The sequence below is a fragment of the Dermochelys coriacea genome, chromosome 6 (assembly GCF_009764565.3).
Source record: "Dermochelys coriacea isolate rDerCor1 chromosome 6, rDerCor1.pri.v4, whole genome shotgun sequence".
In the NCBI taxonomy this organism is placed as follows: Eukaryota; Metazoa; Chordata; order Testudines; family Dermochelyidae; genus Dermochelys; species Dermochelys coriacea.
In genome coordinates this window covers 16,193,902-16,219,867 of record NC_050073.1, presented here as the reverse complement: position 1 = coordinate 16,219,867, position 25,966 = coordinate 16,193,902, and the positions used below count along the sequence as shown (strand labels likewise).

The 25,966-nt window shown below is 44.9% G+C and overlaps 1 protein-coding gene across 3 annotated transcripts in view; it reads left to right on the top strand.

Annotated features, from left to right (window-relative positions):
* The window catches only part of HRAS (HRas proto-oncogene, GTPase), an 88,731-nt gene that overhangs the window by 28,406 nt on the left and 34,359 nt on the right, over positions 1 to 25,966 (top strand). For all 3 annotated transcript variants that reach the window (XR_006281870.1, XM_038405514.2, XM_043515858.1), the window contains exon 2: positions 12,900 to 12,969. The gene's annotated coding sequence lies outside the window, so the exon portion shown is untranslated. The remainder of the gene's footprint in view (positions 1 to 12,899; positions 12,970 to 25,966) is intronic.

Sequence of the window (25,966 nt, the reverse complement as noted above, 5' to 3'; positions counted from 1 at the left end):
TTTTTGTCTCGCACAACTCTCTCGTCCCTGAGGTGTAGGTGGATTTTAACTTTAATTGTTTAAAGGCAGATGTTTTTTCTCTCTCTCATGTTTACTTAACAAATGGTGTACTTTTGTTACCATTGTGCCATTGGTGTTCCTCATCATTTTGCTGTTTTGAACCAGGCATGCTCTGGTTGGGAGCAACTTGTTGCTACAAGTTAACACTCTCAGCGAGATTCTCGGGAGCTTTTTTCCTCTAGTGGTTGTGGATGGGAAGCCATTTAATATACATAGCACTTACAACTGCTCTTTCTATAAGTTTTGCCAGGTGGAGTCTAGGCCGGCCAATCATACTAGCATGTTCATTTACTGGTGTGTGGCTAGCAGACAAAGAGGTACCTAAACTACTCAAAGAGCAACGGGTCTAGTAGTAAAGGGGTGAGTGTCTCACTCCCTTACACCAAATGTAATTGGGAAGATAGTGTAACACAGTGGTTCTCAACCTTTCCAGGGTACTGCACCCCTTTCAGGAGTCTGAATTGTCTTGCATACCCCAAGTTTCACCTAATTTAAAAACTACTCGCTTACAAACTCAGACACAAAAATACAAAAGTGTCACGGCACACTGTTACTGAAAAATTGCTTACTTTCTCGTTTTTACCATAGAATTATAAAATAATTCAATTGAAATATAAATATTGTACTTGCATTTCAGTGTATAATCTATAGAGCAGTATAAACAAGTCATTGTCTGTTTGAAAGTTTACTTTTGTATTGGCATTGCTAGTGCTTTTTTTGTAGCCTGTTGTAAAACTAGGCAAATATGTAGATGAGTTGATGAGCCCCCTGGAAAACCCCTGTATACCCCTGGTTGAGAATCACTGGTGTAACAGAAGTAAAGTTATTCTAACAGGATGTTGTAGCAAGATCAGTGTCTGCTGATTTGGAAATAAAAATGAAGGTCTGTGCTATCTCAGCCTTGTTCACCCTGGACATAGCATAGAGCTTTATTTTTAAAGCACCCTAACCCATCTTATCTCACTTTACAATTTTGTACAGTCCTCCACCATCATGTCTCTTGGTGCCTTTCATGTTAACTAGATTGGCAGTTAACCAAGTCCCAGGTGCACTTCATGGAATCTCTCTCTTTCCAGGTTATCAAAAGCTCTGCTTGAAATAGTATTGTCATTTTTATTTTATTTAAAGAGTGGGGTGTGAGGAGGCAATGAAGAGCTGGTTGATGTTGTGAATATTATTCTTGTTATGGTAAAAAAACCAATCAAATAAGGCAGCTTCTTTGCAGCAGCAGGAGGCCATTTCTCTTTGACGCATCCTGTTCTGTGTCGCAGGCTACTCCCTTTTCTGAAATGAAGTGGTCTCAGCAGAGCAGAGCTCACGGATGCTGTCTGTGTACGGTTATCTGCCTCCCCAGAAGCTGTAGGAAGCCTTGTCTCATTTTAACAAATACTAAATGAATTCATTCTAATATCAGATCATGGAATATTTCAATAGATTAACTTGAGGGTGCTTCCCGATAAACCAGGGGTGGGCAAAGTTTTTGGCCCAAGGGCCACATCAGGGAATAGAAATTGTATGGTGGGCCATGAATGCTCACAAAATTGGGGTTGGGCTGCTGGAGGGGGTAAGGGCTCTGGTTGTGGTTGCGGGCTCTGGGGTGGGGCTGGGGATGAGGAGTTTGGGGTGTAGGGGTGCTCTGAGCTGGGACTGAGGGGTTCGGAGGGTGGGAGGGGGATCAGGGCTGGGGCAGGGGTGTGGGAAGGGATGCAGGTTCCAGCTGGGGGTGCAGGCTCTGGGGTGGAGCTGGGGATGAGAGATTTGGGGTGCAGGAGGGTGCACTGTGCTGGGATCAAGGGGTTTGAGCGGGAGAAGGATTAGGGCTGGGGCAGGGGATTGGGGCATGGGGAGAGGCTCAGGGGTGCAGGCTTTGAGCGGCGCTTACCTCAAGCGGCTCCCAGAAGCAGTGGCATGTCCGTTCTCCGGATCTTAGGCATGGAGCGGCCTGTGACCCTCGGAGCGGGGCCATTCTGCAGCTTCCAGGAGCCGTGTGGTGTGGCCCCTGACCTGGTGCCTTGGTTGGAGCTCCGGAGTGGGGCCGAGTTGCGTGGTGTGGCTCCCCCCCCAGCGCCCCAGCTGGAGCTCACAGGCCATAGTTTGCCCACCTCTGTGATAAACAGTTATTGCAGCAACTTAAGTTTGGTCAAGACTTTGTATTGGTGTGGGGAATGTTATATACAGAGTAAGATCCATAAAAACGTTTCCACAATTAAAAAATCCAGTGAAAACAGTTGTTTCCAAAGAAATGCACTTTTTCTTGCAGTGTTTGAAATGCAGACATCGTAGCACTGATAATTTGTGGGAGAGAGACTGGCGTTTGTTTGTTTGTTTGTTTGTTGCCCCTTCCTTCTCCAAGTGGGGTGTGATGTTGATAGTAAATAGTGACAAGCAAACTGGATTTCAAAAATTACTGCTATCTCAATAATTGAAGGTGTGACTAGTAACACAGATTTTCCACTGAATGTATCCGATGAAGTGAGCTGTAGCTCACGAAAGCTTATGCTCAAATAAATTTGTTAGTCTCTAAGGTGCCACAAGTCCTCCTTTTTCTTTTTGTGGATACAGACTAACACGGCTGCTACTCTGAAACAGATGAAGATGCTTGTTTATGATTTTGAGTCGACTGTCCCTTTTAACATGGTAACAATCATAATTGTAGGCTAAAAAGTACCCAGATTTGTACCCAGAGGGTACATCTACACTTCAGTAAAATAGCCATGTCTGGCCCATGTCAGCTGACTCGGGCTCATGGGGTGTGGGGCTATAAAATTGCAATGTAGTCATTCAGGCTTGAACTGTAGCACAGTACTGCAATGTTTGGGGATGCACGCACTGCTTATGTGGAAACAAAGCTGTGTTCACTGAATTTATTCCTGTACTTTTTAAGATCCATAAAAACATTTCTATTAATAGTATTTGGCTTCATAAAAACATTAACCACAAAACCAAACCTAGAATTTTAGGCTTGCCCCACCTGACAGTCTTAAACTCTTCTGCATGTTTATTATGAAGAGGCAGAAGGTTTTAAATTTCCCAAAGGAAGGAGAGGCTGCAGACCGACCTGTGAGTTTAAAAGTCAGAAGTAATCTTTCAATTGTCAGGTTAGATTTGGCAATGTAAAACCTGCCAAAGGAAGAAGATTTGACTTTAAATGGATACATCCTCAACTAATTTACACCATCTGAGAATCTGGCCTAGCATATTTTAATTTCAGAGCATTGGTCAGCCTGGAGCCTTTATGCTACAGGAGGTTTTAAGAAACATTCTACAGTTTCATTTTGTTGTTGTCTATATTTGTATTACTGTAGCATCTAGGGGCCTCATCCTAAAATTGTGCGGGGCACTGTACAAACAGATTGAGACATCCCTGCGTTGAACATTTTACAGTCTAAATAGCCAAGACAGCAAAAAGATGGAAAGGAAAAACTGAGGCCCAGAGGGTGCCCAAGTTCCCACAGCAGGTCAATAGCAGAGCTGCGATAAGGACCCAGCTCTTCCAGACTCCAGTCCAGGGTCCTATCTACTAGACTAGGATGCCTCTCAATTTTAGATTAATCTTCTCCTCTTTAGTAAATAACAGCAGACGCTGTGGATTTTTCAAAGACGCTGAAGACATTTTTCTAGCTTCCCATATCGTGTTGATATGAAGCCAGAAGGTGAAACTGAGATGCAGAGACATTGAAAGAAACCCAAAGGTAGCAAATATAAAACCAGAAAAAGGAAATAGTTTTCTGCACACTGTACAATTAAACTGTGGAACTCAATGCCACAAGATGTCATTGAGACCAAAGAGCTTAGCAGGACTGTGGAAAAAGATTTGAAGATTTTATGGACATAAGAACATCTGTAGTAAGGAACTTAATTTGTGAGCTCTTTGGACAGGGACAATGACTTTATTCTGCATTTGTACAGTGCCTGGCACAGTGGGGGTCCTGGTCCATTGCCTGGGGTTGCTAGGCACTACTACTAAATAACAACAATCCTGGGTTCGGAAGGGTAGAGACTCTCCTGCTTCAGGGCACAAGTAAACTTCTAACTAATAGGGGTTCAGGAAAAGCTTCCCCAGTAAGCCCGTTATACTGCATGTTTGTTGCTCCTTCCTCAAAGCACCTAGTTCTTGCACAGGATATTGAGGTAATGGTCCAAAGGACTGATCCCATATGAGACTGCCTGTGCTCTTAACCAATTACCCTAGAGAAAGTATCTGAGTGGGAGCTGAGTGAACTGCCATTACTCTTTTCCCCCCCCCTCCCCCAACAAACAAACACACCGTAGTAGTGAAAAGTATATTAGAGTTTGAAAATTCCTTCTGTATTTTTAATAATCTGATGATCTAAGATGGTGAATATCAGTACAAGGAGTGTGTATGTATGTGAGTAAAATTGACCGCGTTCCTACACATCACTACATTAGTCCTCTGGTATTGCATCTTGCGTGTACTAACACAATTAAGAGGAACATTCTGCCAAATATTTTATGATCTCTATTAATTTCTCTCTCATTTTGCTTAATACTTGAACAACAATCTCTCTCTGGTTAGCAACCACTCCATTCCATTTCTTGCTTCTAGGTTGGCTGGGATATTTAATTCCTTTCCTGGAAAAGTGGGTATTGGCTCGACTCACGCTGGAGATGCATGTAGCATTGGGGCTGGCTGGATCCCATAGGGCTGATGGTTGAAATGGGGTAGAGTTAGAATGGGATTGCTCTTCATTTCTCTGGGTGACCGGCCTGCGTACGGCTATGGTGGGGCAGGCTCCTGGATCAAGCATTGCTGCTGAAGGGGAAACCATTCATGAACCAGACATTCCACAGGAAGCCTGCAACCCTGGAGCTCTATGATCTGCTACTCTGTAAATTGGGACCATATGCAGTGTGTGTGAATGTATTGTACTGTGGCTCGTAAAGTTTCCAGCGGGGATGGGTGTGAGGAGGATGGGGGCAAGGAGTCTGTTTATAGGTTGTCTGCAGAATTTAGTTATCTGGGAGACATGTTTTGACTTGGCACCAATAGGCTTTAGGAGGAACACTTACCGGCGCTTCAGGTTTTCTCTGTGCTGTGGCTTCCCCCAAATAGCTGCACGGGACTTTCCTCCTCTCCAAGGAGTTCATCGTTTAGAGGCTGAAATTCAGGCTTCTCTCAGAATGATGCCTTTGGTCTGTTCAGGTCAAAAGGGAACTGGATGAGATCAGCTGTTGTAAGTGAACTGGACTCCGAAGGTCGAAGGTCGCCCCAGAAGCCTTATCTTAAGTGCAACTCTGACCCTGTTTCCTCTTCCTGTTCCTTTTGGCAGTGCCTGCATCCTTCTACTGGAATGGCTGATAAAATGGCTCTAGCCTGGGGGACTGAACTACTTCAGGCAGTGCTGACCATTCGGAAAGGCCATTGCTAATTCCTGTTTGTTTGCTAGGGATTGTATCCTCCCCTGAGCTGCCATGTCACTGCAAGGAAGGTGCTGCCATGCAGGAAATGGGGAAGTTTGTTTCCATAAGTAACTTTTGCTCTTCCCAGTAGTGGAGCAGGTGGTGGAAAAGGGGAGACCAAACGTGAGAGAGAAGCCTATGTGGGGAAAAGAAGAGGAGTGAGAGATGTAGTAGGATTTCAAAAATTGGACCAAAAGCTGAAAAGTGGATCAGTAAAATGTCCCCAATGATAATCCTTTTCTAAAGCAATCTCTGAGCAAAGCTGAAATAAAAGCACTGCTTTGGGCTGCTAGGTACTGAGACATAGGGGGTGAGTCTGACTCAACTCTTACCAAGTCAAGTAAGCTTTGTTGAGGCAGTGGTGGTGCTGAATTAGGAGTCAGGGAAGTGCGGGTTCTATCTGTGGCTCTGCCACTGAGCTACCGTATGACCTTGGACCAGTCACTTAACTTCTTGTCTTGTCTATTTAGGTTGTAAGCTCTTCAGGGTAGAGACTGTGTGTTTTATAATGGGTTTGTACAGCACCTGGCACAAGTCCCTGATTTCAAGTGGAGTCTCTAGGTGCTACTGTAATACAAATACTAATAATCACAGATTAAGCATCTATGAGCAAAGTCCTCTCTTTAATTTTAAAAATATTCTACAGTAATCGTCCCAAACACTGTACTAACAGTCTGTTAGGTGGGTGTTTAAAAATACGTATTGCTTGCACATTCTGTATATATGTCTACTAGCACATCAGTGGCTTTTTGGGGAGGAGAGCCAGGAGCTGAGGTGAAAGATGTTTTGTCTTAGGATAAGAGGGTGCCTTTAGATTGGCTTTGAGGCTCACTTTCCTGTTTTGCCTGGAACTTTGTTGCATATAAGCACAGGTACCACGCATGAATCTTGCATATACTGGTCAGAGAGTGCTTTCATGGAACATGTTCTTTCAAGTTACAACACATTGCCTCATGACCTGTATCATGTGAAATGTCTAAGGATTAGTCCTGCTGTGTCCTATGGTTTATCTAGTAGTGTGTATTACATTTGCTTTTATAAAAGTGCCTACAGATGAGGCACTAAGGCTTTAATTTCGGTCCTGCTGCCAGTGGACTTGAGCCCCCTTTCCTTTTTGTGTCTTCCCTTGTCCACCTCCACAGATTTCACATTGGGAACAATGGTGGGGATAGAATAGGTGGGTTTATGCTTAAGGGGTGAGCATAGTTGCCTAAAGTGCACTAGATTAGCTGTACAGGTCTCCCAAGGGGAATCATGCAGCAGGTTCACTGCTTTGTTTGAACTCCCCAGCTATTTTACTCTAGAAAAGACTTGACTTACATAGGCCACACCCCCTACTTCTTTGTTTTCCCCTTGCTCCCCTTTCCCAGTTTTTAATTAAAACTTAAAACGTTGGCTAATTTTTTATAAGGTAGAGCCTTGTTCCCCGCAGGGCCTTGCTTTTGTGTGTTCTGTTCAGCTTTGATCCATCTGTGCGTGTGCTGGCTCGTGAGCCTGGCCAAACCCTGCATGTCATTGCTGCAGCATGTTCCTAAGGAGTCTGTCATGGGGGGGGGGACCCATTTTTGCTGACCGTGCAGATTTGTAGGCAGATGCGGGAAGCTGGCTGGGGTAATGGAATGACCCTCTTTCTCGCAATGCTCTTGTCTCCTGCATAACTGACCAGTGAAATTGACCAGGAGGACAGTCTTGTGGTTAAAACTGGGCTTGCATAATCAGAAATCCCCAGTTCTGCCATAGGCTTCCTTTGTGAACTTGGACAAGTCACTTAATCTCTCTGTACCTCAGTTGCCCATCTGTAAAATGGGGATAATATCTTTGTCTGTCCATTTATAAGCTCTTTGGGGTGGAGAATAGGGATAGGAGAAATTGGACCACTTAAATTGGAATCCTCATGAAGTGTCCCCATGCCTGTCACTCCAAAACCAAGCGGCATATCCGTCCCGTTTCAGTGCCAGCAGATCTCTGTAAGTCTAGGAGCAGGCAGCCACAATGACAGTGGTTCAGGTCTGCGCAGAAAATGCTGAAGGTGAACTAAAGGGAAGAGGGCAAGCTGGCCTGATAGCAAGAGATGGATTCTTTGCTCTGTCCAAGCACCATTTGAATCCTAGAACAAGCTCCACAGTAATAGAAGTAAGATTACTTTATGCTTCTGTAGCACCTTATATTAGAATATCTTGAAGAACTCAGCAGATGTTAATTGAGTCTCACAAGACCCTTGTGTTGGCTATTTTTACAGATGGGGAAACAGAAAGAGGTTATGGGGTGAGATTTTCAAAAGCATTCTGCGTTGGCCTAACTCTGCTCTCCCCTAAATCTGTGGTAAAACTCTCATTGTCTACAGTGCAGGGTGGATAAATTTTAAATTGGAGATTTAAATCACCAATTTTAATTATGATTTATATCAAGCTGGAAACCTTTATTTAAATAATTGATTTTAATCTTGTAATTTGTACTTTTACTTTTTAGTTATTTTACAAAGAGAGGTTGATTCTCAATGGTAGGTGTAATTTGGTGGTACTTTTTGTTAAGCAGGAGGGAATACACTATATCAGTGGTTCTCAAACTTTTTTTTTTTTTTCACGGACCACTTGAAAATTGCTGAGGGTCTCGGCGGACCACTTAATGCTCTTTCCAAATGTTGTTTGTACCATTAGCTAACTATTGTAAAGTGCTTTGGATAAAAGCACTGTATAAAAAACAAGCTTAATAATTTTTTTTTTGTTTTACAAATAAAAGCACACAACTCATATTTTAATATCAGTAGTCTTACCTTTCTTATGCGATGGATGTGCCCTCTCTCTCCTGCCACAGCACCCACATTGCTGAGGCTGGGAAGGAGGGCTCTCTCTCCCCAGCAGCCGCAGCCCTGGAGCTGAAGAAAGTCACCTCTTTCTCTGGCTGCTGCAGCCCTGTGTGTCCCAAATTCCCCCCACACGCTTTTCTCACCCCACTGCCCCCTCCCACCTACTCCCTATTCCCCCAAGGCCACCACCTCACCTTATATGTGCGTCTTCTCCAGGGTCCAGGCACCTAATTAGTGGAGCTGCGCCTGGACTAATTAGGTGGGTGGCCCTTCGTTCTCTTGTGTGTGGCTGCCCAGGTGCGCACCTTAGAGGGAACTGTCCATGGACCACCTGAATGGAGCTTGCGGACCATTGGTGGTCCACTGACCACAGTTTGAGAACCGCTGCACTATATCTATACACAGTTATTTAAGCAATTATATAGCTTAAGATAATTTTATTCAGATTCTTTTTAATTTTTATTATGTTAGAAAATGGTGAATAATGCATTTTGTATTTAATAAGTTTATCTTTTTATTTGTGATTTGTGTCCAAGCTGCATTTGAGGATAATTATACTGATTTCCTTTATAAAGTGCTTTGAGATCTATGGCTGAAAGTGCAATATAGAGCAAGGTGGCATTATTACGTCATATTTGGATGGATATTGGAATTCAGTTTAAAATGCAAAAATCAGCATTTTAAAATTGTTTTAGTAGTTAAAGAAATCTACCTTAAATGTGCTGGATCTATAAAGGAAAAAAATATCCAAACGTGTTTTGTATTTAAAACTGACTTTATTAAACAAAAGTATTCTCTGTATTTAGTGAACTGTGTGCAACCAGAAAGAACCAATGCTGGTATCAAAGCGAGGAAAAAGGGACAACGTTCTTCAGAGGGCAGCATCTAGTGTTGATTTCAACACTTGGGAATTGGAGCGGGGAAAAAACTGCTATGACTGCAGGTCATAAAAAAGACCCTATTAAGTTAATTATCTAGTCAATAAGCAATATATCCCTCACCATTTTCTGACTGACTAAAAATGTACAATTAATAAGAATCAAAACATTAAGCTATATAATTGTTTCAATAAATGTATATAGTTATCATGTCCCCTCCGAGGTGGCAAAAAGATGTACCAAATTTAGCATAAAGGCTCTATTTAGTGGTAAATCAACATGATTTAATGGTATATCTGCTATTGAGAGTGTACCTTTTTTAAAGAAAATAACTGAAGTACAAATGGAAAATTTGATTAAAATCAATTATTTAAATTGAGGTTTTCCATTTGATTTAAATTATAATTTAAATCAATGACTAGTTCACAGGACAGATTGAACTGAGCTAGTTGCATCAACTGAAATGAAGAAAATATTCTCTCTGTACCTGCAGAAGAGGCTACTGCTGTCAAAAGCTGGTTTAGCACTTCTACAATCTCAGGTTCCAGGTGCTTAGCCAGTGACTTCCACCAGTTTGGTATTTGAATTTCTTTAAAACTTAGTAGAAAACATATACTGCTTGAATATTTTTCTTAATTTAATTGAAATTATTTGAATAGATGATAGTAAGTTTAGGCCTTAACATTGGTTGCCATAATTACAAATTTAAATAATATTTAAATAATAAATTAAATTGGTTAACTTATAAAAAGACTGATTTAAATGAAAACAGATTTTTTTATTTATTAATTGATTTTTATCCACCCTGCTTCGGTGAGCGCGTATTTAGACCAACACTATGGGCCTCCAAAAATCCAGTTGTTTGATTTACCCAGGGCTACAAAGTGAGTCTTTGGTATATCTGGGAACAGCACTTGGAAGTCTCCTGACTCCCAGTCTTGTGCCTTAACCCTAAACCCAGCCTTCCTTCCCCTTTGATAAAACGCTTGCTGGTGGTGGCCTCTCAGTAGTGCACACACACTGAGTCAGTGGTCTCCGTCCAGGACCAATTCGCATTAATTGGCTTCCTGGGCAGAGCTCTGAGCTGCATGAGTATGGAGATTTAATTGCCTCCTGACCTCTAGAAATGGTCCCCCCAGCCCGGTGTTGCTGCTGTTTGGCATGGCAGTGGGGTGGAGCTTACACTGCTGCTGCTGTGCCTGTTTTGGAAGAGCCAGACAGAAGACTCGGGGATATCAGTCTGGCACCTTTCGCCAACACTAGCACTGTAGAGGTGACTGGAGCCTGTGGACTCTGATGTCCCTTCCAGGCACTCTTCCCTCATCTCTTCTACTCTGTGCAGTATTACACAGGAAGGAGACCCTTCAGTGCATCCCTGGGCTGTTCCAGACAGCTCCTCACCCATCTCTTTCCCTGCTTTGCACTTAGTGATGGAGTAGCTGTCCTCTCTTCCTGTCCCAATCCCTGTGTTCCGCGTTAATTCACAGTACCTGTCAGTGCAGGGCGAAGAGGCCAGCATGAGCATGTGGGGGGTGAAAAAGGGATTTGTTTAGCAATCCCACTTGGCCTGTAAATCAGTAGTGTGCATGGGATCAGCTGCTACATAATAACTGATGCATATTCATGCTGATAGCTGCAGCAGAGTCATTCAGCTGGGGATCCTTGTGTCCCTGTGTTGTTGTTGTACCCCAATGGGAAGGAGGGAGGGAAAGGGGGCATTCCAGCAGCAGGTGCCTTGTCTTTAAATCCTCTCCCAGCTGCCCATCCTTCCTCAGCGTCCTGAGATGGGGGCACCATGGTTCACTTCTTTTCATCTGCATTTTCCCCCAGCCTTTGAGCGCACTGAGGCTGATTTGGGACTCCGCAAGGGAGATTTTGTTGTTTGCGGCTCTAAATCATACTTCCATCCTCCCTCACATCCCTGTGGAGCTCATAACCGATGTGGTGCACCAGCAACTAAATAAAAATAGACCGATCCACCTAGTTGGCTTAGAGTTGCTAAATGAGCATGGTGGTGTTAGTGTGGAAGGGATTTGATCGTGTCAGTTAGACGACTTCATTTTATTTTATTTTTTTTAAAAAAGAGGAGTCTATGAACGTATCTAGAATTTGACACAGAATATGAGAGCTGCCCCTTCGCATCTCTGCCAGTGTACTTGTTCCTGGTTTCCCCTATTGCCCCTCTGCCTACACGTAAATCTGCATCATAATCCTGACCTGTGGCGCTCCCTGATATTCCATGCCTCTCCCACCATCAGCTCTGACAGCACATCTCCAACCTCGGTTGCCTCAGTCCTGGGCCTCTCCTGAATGGAGAGGCTGCTGTGGTGCCATTTTTTTTCCTAGATGGCCCATTAGAGATTGAGATGAGACCCCCCCAACACACACTCATTTCCTCTTGTGGCCTGACCCCGGAACTTGAACTGTGGTCTCCAGAGAGAAAAGCCTAGTATACCTAAGGATATTTCCAGGTCTCCTGAATCCTACTCCAGTGCCCTATCCACTAGGCCACTTTGGTGTAAAAGAATATGTAAGACCCTGTATAGTTGAGAGGGACACAATTTACTTCCCAGTAATTCCTCCCACAGACTGCCACAGCCAGCAATCCCAGTTGCACTTCTTCAACTTTACTCCCACTTCCTCACCCAGTGGTACTCCACTGTCTCTCTAGGTATTTGTATGGCCCTCATCACTGTAGTATCTGAGCTTCTATAACACCCTTGTAGCAGGGGTTGCAAGTAACCAGATGTGGGTGCAAACAGTGTTACCCAATTTTGAGAGGCAGTGTGGCCCAGTGGATATGGGACTTAGAACACTAGTCCCAGCTCTGGCAACTGACCTGCTGTATGATGTTGATTGGCAAGTCACTTCACCTCCTTGTCTCTTTCCCTTCCCAACCTTTCTCTAGTCTGTTTAGCCTGTAAGCTCTTCAGAGCAGGGACTGTGTGTGGTGCCTTGCACAGATGGGTCTTCTCAGTTGGGGCTTCTAGGAGCAGCTATAATACAAATAATTAATAATAAATAGGCTTGGAAGGATTAGGTTTTTATTGGTATATGTCGTTAAACATCAATATCCAACCAAACCAAATAAAAAATATTTCTACCGATAAGCAAAGTAAGGAAAATGCTGCTGGAGAACTTATTAGTTAAAATCCAGTGATTTATACTTTTGAATGAGGCTGGTTACAAACGGACTAGCAAATGGATAGTAAAAACAGGTATGGTTTGTTGCTTTAAGCGTATTTATTTTGTATATTTTTGACATGTGATGTTGACAATGTGTTTAACGATTTATAACGTTTTAACTTTTTGAATCTTGGCGTTGGTCACAAAATAATTGTATGACTCCCGCTCCCGTATTTTCTATAGCTGTGAAAATTTAAAATCGATAAAAATGTAAAAAAATTCTTAAAAACAAACATTGAAATTATCCATGAAAATCATTTTAAAAAGTAAAAATTGAATGCTGCCAAGCCTAATTATAAACTGTGTTAAGAGAATGTTTGCCAGAAGCTGGGAATGAGCAACAGGAGATGATAGATCACTTGATGATTACCTGTTCTGTTCATTCCCTCTGAAGCACCTGGCATTGGTGACTGTCAGAAGACAGGATACTGGGCTAGATGGGCCTTTGGTCTGACCCAGTATGGCCGCTCTTCTGTTCTTGGTGGTACCCGCTCCACAAAACCAGACCTCATTGTCTTCTCTCACTCCTTCTCTGTGTTCTTTCTCAGGGGGAATTGAGCCATCCCCGACAACGAGGGGACCACCACTTTCTACAGGGCCAGAGTGGCCATCAACAGGGTGAGTGGTGCATTGGGGGATGGGGGATGAAATCATCTTCACACTGACGGAAAGCGCTGTGCTGAGACACTCGCCTGAAATGCTTTTGCTTTGTTCCTGACCAACCATCCCTTTCTTCCTCCCTCCCCAAGCTTCATCCCTATAGTTAGTTGTTTGGACCTTTCTGTCATTCTGGGAACAGAGGGATGTGGTACATGCTACTTGAGTTGGTTTGTTCCTTGGGGTAGAACTGGTCAAAATGTATGGAACAAAAAATTTTTCATCAAAAAGTGGCCTCTTGATCCATTTTTAATCTAACATATTCATGGAAAAAACAACATTTTATGATGTTTCACAAAAAATGTCATTTTAAAAAAAAAAAACGCTACTGAAATGGTACCCAAACTGTTTGGTTGCAGAAACCCAGTTTCAATAACATTTGGATAATGTTTTTCAAAACAAATTTCAAAAATATCTTAAAAATTAAAAAAGGTTCCATTTAAAATCTCTCTCAAGAGATAAGAATGGCAGAGATGGAAGTCTTTCCAGCGAGACTGGATGCCTGACTGGGAGATATGCTGTAGTCAAGTACAAGTTAATGTGCTCAATACAGGGGTAACTGGAGGAAATTTGTGGCCAGTGCTCATGTTCCCTCTAATTTTTGACATCCATGTGCAGAATTAATTTTATGTGCACCAATATGGAGTGATGTGGAGGGGTGGGGCCGAGGGGTTCGGAGTGTGGGGGGGGGGCTCAGGGCTGGGACAGAGGGTTGGGGTGTGAGGGCTCTGGCTGGGGGTGCAGGCTCTGGGGTGGGGCTCGAGATGAGAGATTTGGGGTGTGGGAAGAGGCTCAGGGCTAAGGCAGAGGATTGAGGTGTGTGGGTGAGGGCTCTGGTTGGGGGTGCAAGCTCTGGGATGGGGCCCAGGATGAGAGGTTTGGGGTGCAGGCTGCCCTGGGGTTGTGGCGAGGAGAGAGGGACACCCCGGCCCCCCCCCCAGCCCTCTCTCACCGCAGCAGCCTGGGGCGGGGGAAGAAGCATCTCTCCCTGCCTGCGTGACCTTTGATAGCCTGCTGCGTGGCTGCACAGCTTAGAGGGAATTTAGGTCAGTGCTATACAGGGGTCAGATTAGCTGATGATGATGGTCCCTTCTGGCCTTTTTAAATCTGTTTGTCACAGTTTTTATTGAAAACCCTATCCCAACCGTTATTGAAACTGAGTTTTCACACCTGAAAAGGCTTTCAGTAATGCTTTTAATCCCCTCCCGCCCAAAGACTCCGTGTTCAGTTGTGAACCCAGCAGTCACAGGGGTTCCCTGGCTGAAGAAGCCAGAAAGCAACCTCTCAACCCCTGATTTAGCCATTTAACAAATCTGTGCTGTAATACCTAGTGGCACGTTTCCTGGTGATGCATTTCGTGGCATGTAGAACAGACGGCTGGCTGCTGAGTATGGAGCTCAGTTTTTATTCTCTGATCCTGCAGGAACACTCTACAGTCAATCTGCAATCTTTCCGTGCAGATGCTTGTTCTTTGCCCCTAGGTTGGCTGTGTAATGCTGCTCTGTTTGATGCCTATTAGCTCAGGTTAGAAGATGACCTAAACCCTTCTGCAGTAAAAGCCTGCATCAGTGGGAGCTCACTGTTTATGTTAACCCCCACAGCCTGAAAATCAGTTTGCTTATTGAAATATCTCCATCTTCTCTGCTGTCTGCCACGTGCCAGTTGGTGGCTCTTTGTGGAATCACTCGAGAGCGGCAGGGACTGTGCCCTGGCTTGTCACTCAGGTGGGATAGGCCCCAGTGTGTGGTTTCAGGGTAGATTGTGAGTGCAGGTGTCTGAAGTGTAAGTATTAATGCAATTGTTCTGGAACCTCTTCCTTCAACACATGCACGGTGCGGATATCTCCAATGTGCCGTCTGTGACCTACACAAAGCAGGTGAAATACTGTCTGTTTTGGTTAAGTCCTGTCAGTTGCTTCAGCTTCTGTGTACAGGTCAGTTCAGTTCCCTCTTCAGCTCATGTTGCCACACCATATTGATGTGTTGGTGTGCCCATGCCCTGCCTGCTTGTAACATCCACCCTCATTCCCCTTATGATGATGCTGTAATTTGATTGGAATAATTGGAGAGCAGGGCCCCTTCTGGGAGCCAGCCTTGCATTCCAGCTCCGTGATTTGCTTTCCTATTAGAAGTGTCTCGGGGCGGGGGGGAGCTCCTCCACTACAGGGAGGCTGTCAGCTCCGATGAGAGGAACACAAAGACCCAGCATAAAACAAACAGTTGTTCCAGCCAGAACCTATAAATGGGGCCTTTCACCAAGCAGTTGTTGGGGCAAACTGCGTTCGCAGCATGGCCTAGTGGTTAGGACACAGAGTTGGGAGACTTGGATTCAATTCGAAGCTCTGCTGCTGACTCACTGTACGATGTTAAGGGAGACGGGTTGGCTGCTTTGCCTCGATTTGCCCGTCTTTACGGGGTGGGGGAAGGATGGAATTGCCATACTGACAGTGGCCTGCATCAGATGCACAAAACCCAACAGGGGACAGTTTTGGAATAACTTCCTTCAAGGAGGATGTTTCTTCTCAACCTCCATCAGTTAGTGTTTTTGGCTTCTGCCTTGAAGCAGGAGAATTTATATCCCTGTTAACACTGATACCTGCTGTAACTGCAGATATTCTGGTGAGCCAGATAAATGTCTGCTCACATTTTATATTTTGTTCTGTTCAGAAAGGGCTAAAAAGTGATTAATAGGTATTTAATAAACAGGCACTCACTTGTTATAGATTGTTACCAAGTCCAAGAGCTTAATAGCCTGCTTATAACCATATCTTACAATAATCTACACTATCTTCTAGCAGTGTGCTTATAATTTTCTGTGACATGCCACTCATGTCTATAACATGTTTAGAGCATCTACAAACCACTTACTACATAAGAGCTAAATGTTATTATTTATTATTAACCAATTTATAAATGGAACCTTAATAGTAAGAATAACTAAAAGTCTAATCCTTCTGTGAATTTTCCTAAATTCTTGGTCTCAGTGGCTGTGTGAAATGAGTAATTCATACTAGGTTTTTCCCTCCATGCATCTGAAGAAGTGGGTTTTTTACCCACGAAAGCTTATGCCCAAATAAATCTGTTAGTCTTTAAGGTGCCACTGGACTCCTCGTTGTTTTTGTGGATACAGACTAACCCGGCTACCCCCCCAATATTTAATTCATTAGTGTTCTCTAAGCACTTTGAGATCCTCAGACAGAAGTAGCTACTCTTTGGGCATGTAAAGTATTGTTAAGCGTTGTAGTTGGAAGAAGGAGCTATTGTTCTGAGTCATCTGCTTGGCCCTGATGGGCAGAAAGGGCAGGCAAAAACTGAGAGGGTGTTGAAGCTCCCTCCTGTAGCCTGGATCTGAGCAATGAGAAGTTTCTCTCCTCCTCCTCATATGATGCAGCAGCAGAACCCTTAGGACTTATCTACACAAGAAAGTTGCCCCCCATTCAATTTAAGAGGTGAATTTAAACCTCATTTAGAGTTATGCTGTGACTTAAAGCAGTGCAAAAGGGGAGATTCTTATTTTGTTTTAAACAAGGTTTTTCAGTTTATTTTAAGTTATTTTAAACCAGTTTAACCAGTTAAAAAACTGCTATAAGAGTGTCCACAAAGGGGATTGCATTGGTTTAACTTAATTGGTTTTAAAACAGATTGAATTTAAACTGATGCAACTTTCTTGTAAAGACAGGGCCTTAGAGAGGAAGGGCTGTAGTCCGAGTGATACCCCCATTTTAGATAGACTGCAGCCCCTACTGCTGCCTTAGCCTTTCAGAACCTTGCAAGCCACCCCTTGCTGACAGCCTGCCCAACCCTCAGTACCTTAGAGACACCCATTCCTTCTCTGCATCCCATCGCTTCCTTCCTTCCCTTCCACAAATACCCTGCATGTTATTACTGCTAATTCCACTCTGTCTTAATTCTTTACGTCTGTAAGTCTCAAGGCACTTTACAAAAGAGGGTATGTAGCATTGTCTCCATTTTAGAGATGGGGGAAACTGAGACACAGGGAGCTGAAGGGCCTTGCCTAAGGTCAGATGGCAGGTCAGTAGCAGAGCTAGGTCTCCTGAGTTCTAGACCAGTGCCCTATCCAATGGACCATACTGCCTCCTATTTCCCCAGCTTGTCTCATGGCTCCTATGCCTAAGCCGCCAGGCACCTCAATACCATAATCAAGGCACCCATGAACACATCATTCTTTCTTGCGGGCAGAGCCAAGTAATAATGAACAGGACACCATTGTAAACAAGTGCATCTCTTCCCTGGAGGAGCAGCTGCTGCCACAAATTATAACTGACTGGTGGTGCTGGTTGGAAGGTTGAAATACACGTGTGTCCTGCAGGGAGGAAAGTGCCACATTCTGAGTCTTTGGTTATTTTAAATGGCTAGTCCTGCCTCTGCGCCGGTGTTCCTAGAGAATGATGTTGGCTGTCTCCCATGTGGCTGGGATGTTAAGCCATTGTGTTTGCTTTCAGGAAAAGGGAGCATTTGTCAGCTGTGGGGCTTCTCCCTAGCAATTCAGCAAACTGATGAATACCCTTTCCCCACTCTGTGCCCAGCCCTTCCCCCCCCCACTTTGGTTTTGGATCTTCAATCCCTTCCCCGCTTTGCTGGCAGCTAGAACTTCAGGGAAGGAGTTCCATTTTGGCTCTAGATGTTACTTAGTCCTGGTCTACACTAGGCTTTGAGGTCGAATTTAGCAGCGTTAAATCGATATAACCCTGCATCCGTCCACATGACAAAGCCCTTTTTTTCGACTTAAAGGGCTCTTAAAATCAATTTCCTTACTCCACCCCCAACAAGGGGATTAGCACTGAAATCGGTTTTGCTGGGTTGAATTTGGGGTACTGTGGACGCAATTAGATGGTATTGGCCTCTGAGAGCTATCCCAGAGTGCTCCATTGTGACCGCTCTGGACAGCACTCTCAACTCAGATGCACTGACCAGGTAGACAGGAAAAGGCCCACGAACTTTTGAATTTCAATTTCCTGTTTGGCCAGTGTGGCAAGCTGCAGGCGACCATGCAGAGCTCATCAGCAGAGACGACCATGCGGAGCTCATCCTCAGAGGTGACCATGGTGGAGTCCTAGAATCGCAAAAGAGCTCCAGCATGGACCGAATGGGAGGTACGGGATCTGATCGCTGTATGGGGAGAGGAATCCGTGCTATCAGAACTATGTTCCAGTTTTTGAAATGCCAAAACATTTGTGAAAATCTCCCAGGGCATGAAGAAGAGAAGCCATAACAGGGACCCAAAGCAGTGCTGTGTGAAACTTAAGGAGCTGAGGCAAGCCTACCAGAAAACCAGAGAGGCCAACGGCTGCTCCGGGTCAGAGCCCCAAACATGTTGCTTCTATGATGAGCTGCATGCCATTTTAGGGGGTTCAGCCACCACTACCCCAGCTGTGTTGTTTGACTCCTTCAATGGAGATGGAGGCAACACGGAAGCAGGTTTTGGGGACGAGGAAGACGATGACGATGAGGTTGTAGATAGCTCACAGCAAACAAGTGGAGAAACCGGTTTTCCCGACAGCCAGGAACTGTTTCTTACCCTGGACCTGGAGCCAGTATCCCCCAAACCCACCCAAGGCTGCCTCCTGGACCCACCAGGTGGAGAAGGGACCTCTGGTGAGTGTACCTTTTAAAATACTATACAAGGTTTAAAAGCCAGCATGTTTAATGATTAATTTGCCCTGGCATTCGTGGCCCTCCTGGATATACTCCCAAAGCCTTTGCAAAAGGTTTCTGGGGAGGGCAGCCTTATTCCGTCCACCATGGTAGGACACTTTACCACTCCAGGCCAGTAGCATGTACTCGGGAATCATTGCAGAACAAAGCATTGCAGTGTATGTTTGCTGGCGTTCAAACAACATCGGTTCTTTATCTCTCTGTATTATCCTCAGGAGAGTGATATCATTCATGGTCACCTGGTTGAAATAGGGTGCTTTTCTTAAGGGGACATTCAGAGGTGCCCATTCCTGCTGGGCTGTTTGCCTATGGCTGAACAGAAATGTTCCCCGCTGTTAGCCACGCGGTGGAGGAAGGCAAAATGCGACCTTTTAATGAAAGCACATGTGCTATGTATGTAATGTTAACAGCAAGGTTTACCATGAAAGAGTGTACCCATTGTTCTATAAAATGTCTTTTCAAATACCACTGTCCCTTTTTTTCCTCCACCAGCTGCATGTGTTTCAAGGATCACAGGATCTTCTCCTTCCCAGAAGCTAGCGAAGATTAGAAGGCGAAAAAAAATGCACTTGCGATGAAATGTTCTCTGAGCTCATGCTGTCCTCCCACACTGACAGAGCACAGACGAATGCGTGGAGGCAAACAATGTCAGAGTGCAGGAAAGCACAAAATGACCGGGAGGAGAGGTGGCGGGCTGAAGAGAGGGCTAAGCTGAAAGGTGACAGCAGCGTGATGAGAGGAGGCAGGATTCAATGCTGAGGCTGCTGGAGGATCAAACTAATATGCTCCAGCGTATGGTTGAGCTGCAGGAAAGGCAGCAGGAGCACAGACCGCCGCTACAGCCCCTGTGTAACCAACTGCCCTCCTCCCCAAGTTCCATAGCCTCCTCACCCAGACGCCCAAGAACGCGATGGGGGGGCCTCCAGCCACTCCACCCCAGAGGATTGCCCAAGTAACAGAAGGCTGGCATTCAATAAGTTTTAAACTTTTAAAGCGCTGTGTGGCCTTGTCGTTCCCTCCTCCACCACCCTGCCTGGGCTATCTTGGTAATTATCCCCCTATTTGTGTGATGAATTAATAAAGAATGCATGAATGTGAAGCAACAATGACTTTATTGCCTCTGCAAGCGGTGATCGAAGGGAGGTGGGGAGGGTGGTTAGCTTATAGGGAAGTAGAATGAACCAAAGGGCGGGGGGTTTCATCAAGGAGAAACAAACAGAGCTTTCACACCGTAGCCTGGCCAGTCATGAAACTGGTTTTCAAAGCTTCTCTGATGCGCACCGCATCCTCCTGTGCTCTTCTAACCGCCCTGGTGTCTGGCTGTGCGTAACCAGCAGCCAGGTGATTTGCCTCAACCTCCCACCCCGCCATAAACGTCTCCCCCTTACTCTCACAGATATTGTGGAGTGCACAGCAAGCAGTAATAACAGTGGGAATATTGGTTTCGCTGAGGTCTAACTGAGTCAGTAAACTGCGCCAGCGTGCTTTTAAACGTCCAAATGCACATTCTACCACCATTCTGCACTTGCTCAGCCTGTAGTTGAACAGCTCCTGACTACTCTCCAGGCTGCCTATGTATGGCTTCATGAGCCATGGCATTAAGGAGTAGGCTGGGTCCCCAAGGATAACTATAGGCATTTCAACATCCCCAACAGTTATTTTCTGGTCTGGGAAGAAAGTCCCTTCCTGCAGCTTTTGAAACAGACCAGAGTTCCTGAAGATGCCAGCATCATGTACCTTTCCCGGCCATCCCACGTTGATGTTGGTGAAACGTCCCTTGTGATTATTCATCAGTGCTTGCAGCACTATTGAAAAGTACCCCTTGCGGTTTATGTACTCGCTGGCTTGGTGGTCCAGTGCCAAGATAGGGATATGGGTTCCGTCTATGGCCCCACCATAGTTAGGGAATCCCTTCGCAGCAAAGCCATCCACTGTGACCTGCATATTTCCCAGGGTCACTACCCTTGATATCAGCAGATCTTTGATTGTGTTGGCTACTTGCATCACAGCAGCCCCCACAGTAGACTTGCCTACTCCAAATTGATTCCCGATTGACCGGTAGCTGTCTGGCGTTGCAAGCTTCCACAGGGCTATTGCCACTTGCTTCTCAACTGTGAGGGCTGCTCTCATCTTGGTATTCTTGCACCTCAGGGCAGGGGAAACCAAGTCACAAAGTTTCATGAAAGTGCCCTTACGCATGTGAAAGTTTCGCAGCCACTGGGAATCGTCCCAGACCTGCAACAACTATGCGGTCCCACTCGTCTGTGCTTGTTTCCCGGGCCCAGAATCGGCGTTCCACCGCATGGGCCTGCCCCATTAGCACCATGATGCCCACATTGCCAGGGCACCTGCTTTGAAAGAAGTCTGTGTCCATGTCCTCATCACTCTCGTAACCGCGCTGACGTCGCCTACTCGCCCGGTTTCGCTTTGCCAAGTTCTGGTGCTGCATATATTGCTGGATAATGCGTGTGGTGTTTAATGTGCTCCTAATTGCCAAAGTGATCTGAGCAGGCTTCATGCTTGCCGTCGTATGGCGTCTGCACAGAAAAAAGGTGCAGAACGATTGTCTGCTGTTGCCGTGACAGAGGGAGAGGCGACTGATGATGTGGCTTACAGGGTTGGCTTACAGGGAATTAAAATCAACAAAGGGGGTGGCTTTGCAAGAAACTGAATGGCCGCCTCAATGATAGAACTCAAAACCTCAAGGATAGAACTCAAAACTGGGTTTAGCAGGCCATTGATTTCACAGAGGGAGGGAGGGAGGAGAAAATGAATACAAAACAAATCTGATCTATTTCTTGTTTTGAGCCACTTCATCTATCTTTATACATTTTGCTGGCAGCAGACTGTGCAGTACAACCGCTAGCCATCATCACCTCCTGGGTGCTCGGCAGAAGACGGTGCAGTATGACTACTGGCCATCGTCTTCTGCTAGCTGCAGATTAAGTGCAGTGCCGGTAGGACACAATCGCCATGAGACGAAACAAGGGAAATGACCTTGCTGAGTCGTTCCCATGTTTGCCCCAGCGCCCAGTTAAAAAACCACCCAGGACTACGTCGATGATGGCTACCAGTCATACTGCACTGTCTGCTGCCAAAAGGCAATAAACTGCTGCTGTGTACCAATGCAGTACCATGTCTGCCAGCACCCAGGAGACACATGGTGACGGTTAGCTGAGCGGGCTCCATGCTTGCCGTGGTATGGCATCTGCACAGGTAACTCAAGAAAAAAGGCGCAAAATGATTGTCTGCCCTTGCTTTTATGGAGGGAGGGAGGGAACGGGGGCCTGACGATATGTACCCAGAACCACCTGCGACAATGTTTTAGCCCCATCAGGCACTGGGATTTCTACCCAGAATTCAAATGAGCGGTGGAGACTGCGGGAACTGTGAGATAGCTACCCACAGTGCAAAGCTCCGGAAGTCGACGGTTGCCTCGGTACTGTGGACATGCACTTAGAGCATTTGTGTGGGGGGACACACGCTCGACTGTATAAAAACGCTTTATACAAAACCAACTTCTATAAATTCGACCTAATTTCGTAGTGTAGACATACCCTTAAAGACCAGTTGTTTGCCTGGCTTATTGGTGAGACCAACCCTCTGCGGAAAACAGTGGGCCAGCCTTCTTTGATTCAGGACATGGGGATGGAGGGACTTGGACACTGGTCCCTCTGCGACTTCGGTGCATTCCTCACTGACCCCATCAGAGTCACAAGTGGGGCCCTGAGACATGGATGTCTCGATTTGTGGGAGGAAAAATTGATTACCTAGATGAATCTTGCATTTCTTTAAAAGTCATGTATAGGGGTTGCTGGACAAGATTTGACCATTGGGCTAATTAGTCCAGTATCCCACTAAGGAGAACAAACCCTGCATTGTACCTGGCCTATTGAACAATGCTGCAGGTGCAGAGGGGAAAAAGCTTTCTGCCCTGCTACAGGAATATTTCATAGACAATGACTTGATCCATGCACCTTTCTGTCCCACTCATAGGTATGAATATGCTGAAGGAAATAAAGAACAGACCACGTGTAACTTTGTGGAGGATGCAAAAGAAAGATAGGAAGAATAATAAGAGGCCAATGTTGCTCCATTAGGAGCTGTTTAAGGAGCTGAAAATCAAACAGGAGTCCTACAAAAAAAGTGGTAACCTGGACAGATTGCTGAGGAGGAGTCTAAAAGAACAGCACAGGCACATAGGGATGAAATCAGAAAGGCTAAGGCACAAAATGAGTTATATTTAGCAAGGGACTGAAAAGACAATAAGCAGAGATTCTATAAATACATTAGGAGCAAGAGAGAGATGACAAAGTATAGGTCCCCTACTTAGTGGAAAATGAGATCTAATAACTGATGACATCAAGAAGGCTGAGGTGTTTAATGCCTATTTTGCTTAAGTCTTCACTAAAAAGTTAGTGGTGACCAGATACTTAACATAATTAATATTAACAAGGGGGAAGGAATGTTAGGCAAAATAGGGGAAGAACAGGTTGAAGAATATTTAGAAAAGTTAGATGTATTTAAGACATGAGGGCCTGATGAAGTTCACCCTGGGGTACTTTAAGGAAATAGCTGAAGCAATCTTGGAATTGTTAGCATTTATCTTTGAGAACTCTTGGAGGATACATGAGATCTCAGTGGACTGAAGAAGGGCAAACATAGTTCCTATCTTTAGAAAGGGGAACAAAGAGGACCCACGGGAACTGTAGACCAGTCAGCTTAACTTCAATACCTGGAAAGATGCAGGAAAAAATTATTAAACAATTATTTTGTAGGCACCTAGAGGATAATAGGGTAATAGGTGATAGCCAGTATGGATTTGTCAAGAACAAATCTTGCCAAATCAACCCAATTTCCTGCTTTGACAGGGTTACTGGCTAGTGGATGGGGGAAGCAGTAGATGTAATACATCTTGACTTTTAATAAGGTTTCTGACACAGTCTTACATGACATTCTCATAAGTAAACTAAGGAAATGTGGTCTAGGTCAGTGGCTCTCAACCTTTCCAGCCTACTGTACCCCTTTCAGGAGTTTGATATGTCTTGTGTACCCGCAAGTTTCACCTCACTTAAAAACTACTTGCTTACAAAATCAGACACAAAAATACAAAAGTGTCATGGCACACTATTACTGAAACACTGCTGACTGTCTCATTTTTACCATAGAATTATAAAATAAATCCATTGGAATATAAATATTGTACTTGCATTTCAGTGTATAGTATCTAGAGCCATATAAATAAGTCATTGATGAAATTTTAGTTTGTACTGACTTCACTAGTGCTTTTAATCTAGCCTGTTGTAAAACTAGGCAGATATCTAGATGAGTTGATGTACCCCCAGGAAGACCTCTGTGTACCCTCATGGGTATGCGTACCCTTGTTGAAAACCACTGGTCTAGGTGAAATTATTATAATCTAGAATGAGTGCCCAACTGGTTGAAAGGCTGTACTCAAGAGTAGTGTTGGTCCTCTGTCAAATAAGGAGGACGTAGCTAATGGGGTCTGTCCTGGACCTGGTACTAGTTGATATTTTCATTAATACCTTGGCTAATGGAGTGAAAAGAATGTTTATAAAATGGGTGGATGACACCAAATTAGCAGGGGTTTCTAGCACTTTGGAGGCCAGGATTAGAATTCAAAACAAGCTTGATAAATTGAAGAATTGGTATGAAATCAACAAGATGAAATTCAATAAAGAAAAGTGCAGAGTACTACACCTAGGAAGAAAAAATCAAATGCACAACTACAAAATGATGAATAAATGGCTAGGCGATAGTACTTCTGAAAAAGGATCTGGATCACAAATGCAATGAGTCAACAATGTGATGCAGCTGTGAAATAGGCTAATATTCTGAGATGTATTAACAGGAGTGTTGTAAGACACGGGGGGTAATTGTTCCACTCTACTTGGCACTGGTGAGGCTTCAGCTGGAGTAGTGTCCAGTTCTGGGCACCACACTTTCAGAGAGAGGTGGACAAATTGGAGAGAATCCAAAGGAGAGCAACAAAAGTGATTAAAGGTTTAGAAAACGTGATCTATGAGGAAAGGTTTTTTAAAAAAAAAAAAAACAAAAACCCAACAACAAAAACAACTGGGCATGTATTGCCCTGAGAAAAGAAGAGTGAGGGGAGGACCTGGTATGTTGTCTTTATAACCACCCTTAACATAACAGAAGATGGTGATCAATGGTTCTCCATGTCCGCTGAAGGTAGGACACGAAGCAATGGGCTTAATCTGCAGCAAGGGAGACTTAGGTTAGATATTAGGAAAAACTTTCTAACTATCAGGGTAGTTAAGTTCTGGAATAGGCTTCCAGGTGGACGTTGTGGAATCCCCGTCATTGGAGGTTTGTAAGAGCAGGTTGGACAAACACCTGTCAGGGATGGTCTAGGTTTACTTGGTCCTGCATCAGAATGGAGAGATGGACTAGATGACCTCGCCAGTCCCTTCCAGCCCTTCAGGTCTATGATTCTGTGCTCTCCTGAGTGTATTTAGAATCTAGCAAAACAATAATTGTTATTGGTATTGCTGTCTTGCCTAGAGGCCCCAACTGAGATTGGTGCTGTACATATGTGTAGATCAGAGACGGTCCCTGGAGAGCTCAGGTTTGAACAGACAAGACAAAGGGACAGGGAAGGGGAAAGTGACTTGCCCAAGGTCACCCAGCAGGTCGGTGGCAGAGCTGGAAATAGTACCCAGGTCTGCTGATTGCTTTATGCTTTGTGGCTGGCACTGTGCCTTGTAGTGAGGCCTTGTGAAGTTGTGGCTCTGGCTGACCCAGTCTGTGTGGGATGACTGGGCTAGCTGGATATCTCACCATTGGAGTCTTCCCTATGCTCTGGGTACTGATTCAGTGATTCCCAGCCCTGGTAGTTTGGCCTGGGTTTGTGACGGACTCTTGGCTCCCCTCTCCCTCCCTTGGCTGGGCCTTGATGCATGGTCGCTGCCCACCCCCTGTTCAGCTGTGCACTTTATAGTCCACATTGGAGCCTGGTCTGGAGCAGGCCAAGTCTCGTAGGTGGGGGGAGTGAGTACATGCATTTGAATGGGGGTGGAGTGCACAGCCAGAGTCTGATAAACTGGAATGGTTGCCTGCGTGATAGGCAGACGAAGGGTTAAAGGGGAAAGCTCTCTGCACGCATTCCCCAGCACAATCCTCTGATTTGGAAGAAGAGCGCAGGCTGGGTAAGCCTACCCCAGGTCTGGGGCAGAGAGCTCCATTCTCATGGCTCTTGTGCATGGCTGGCAGATGTTTCTTGTTTCCTGAAGCCGTGCTGC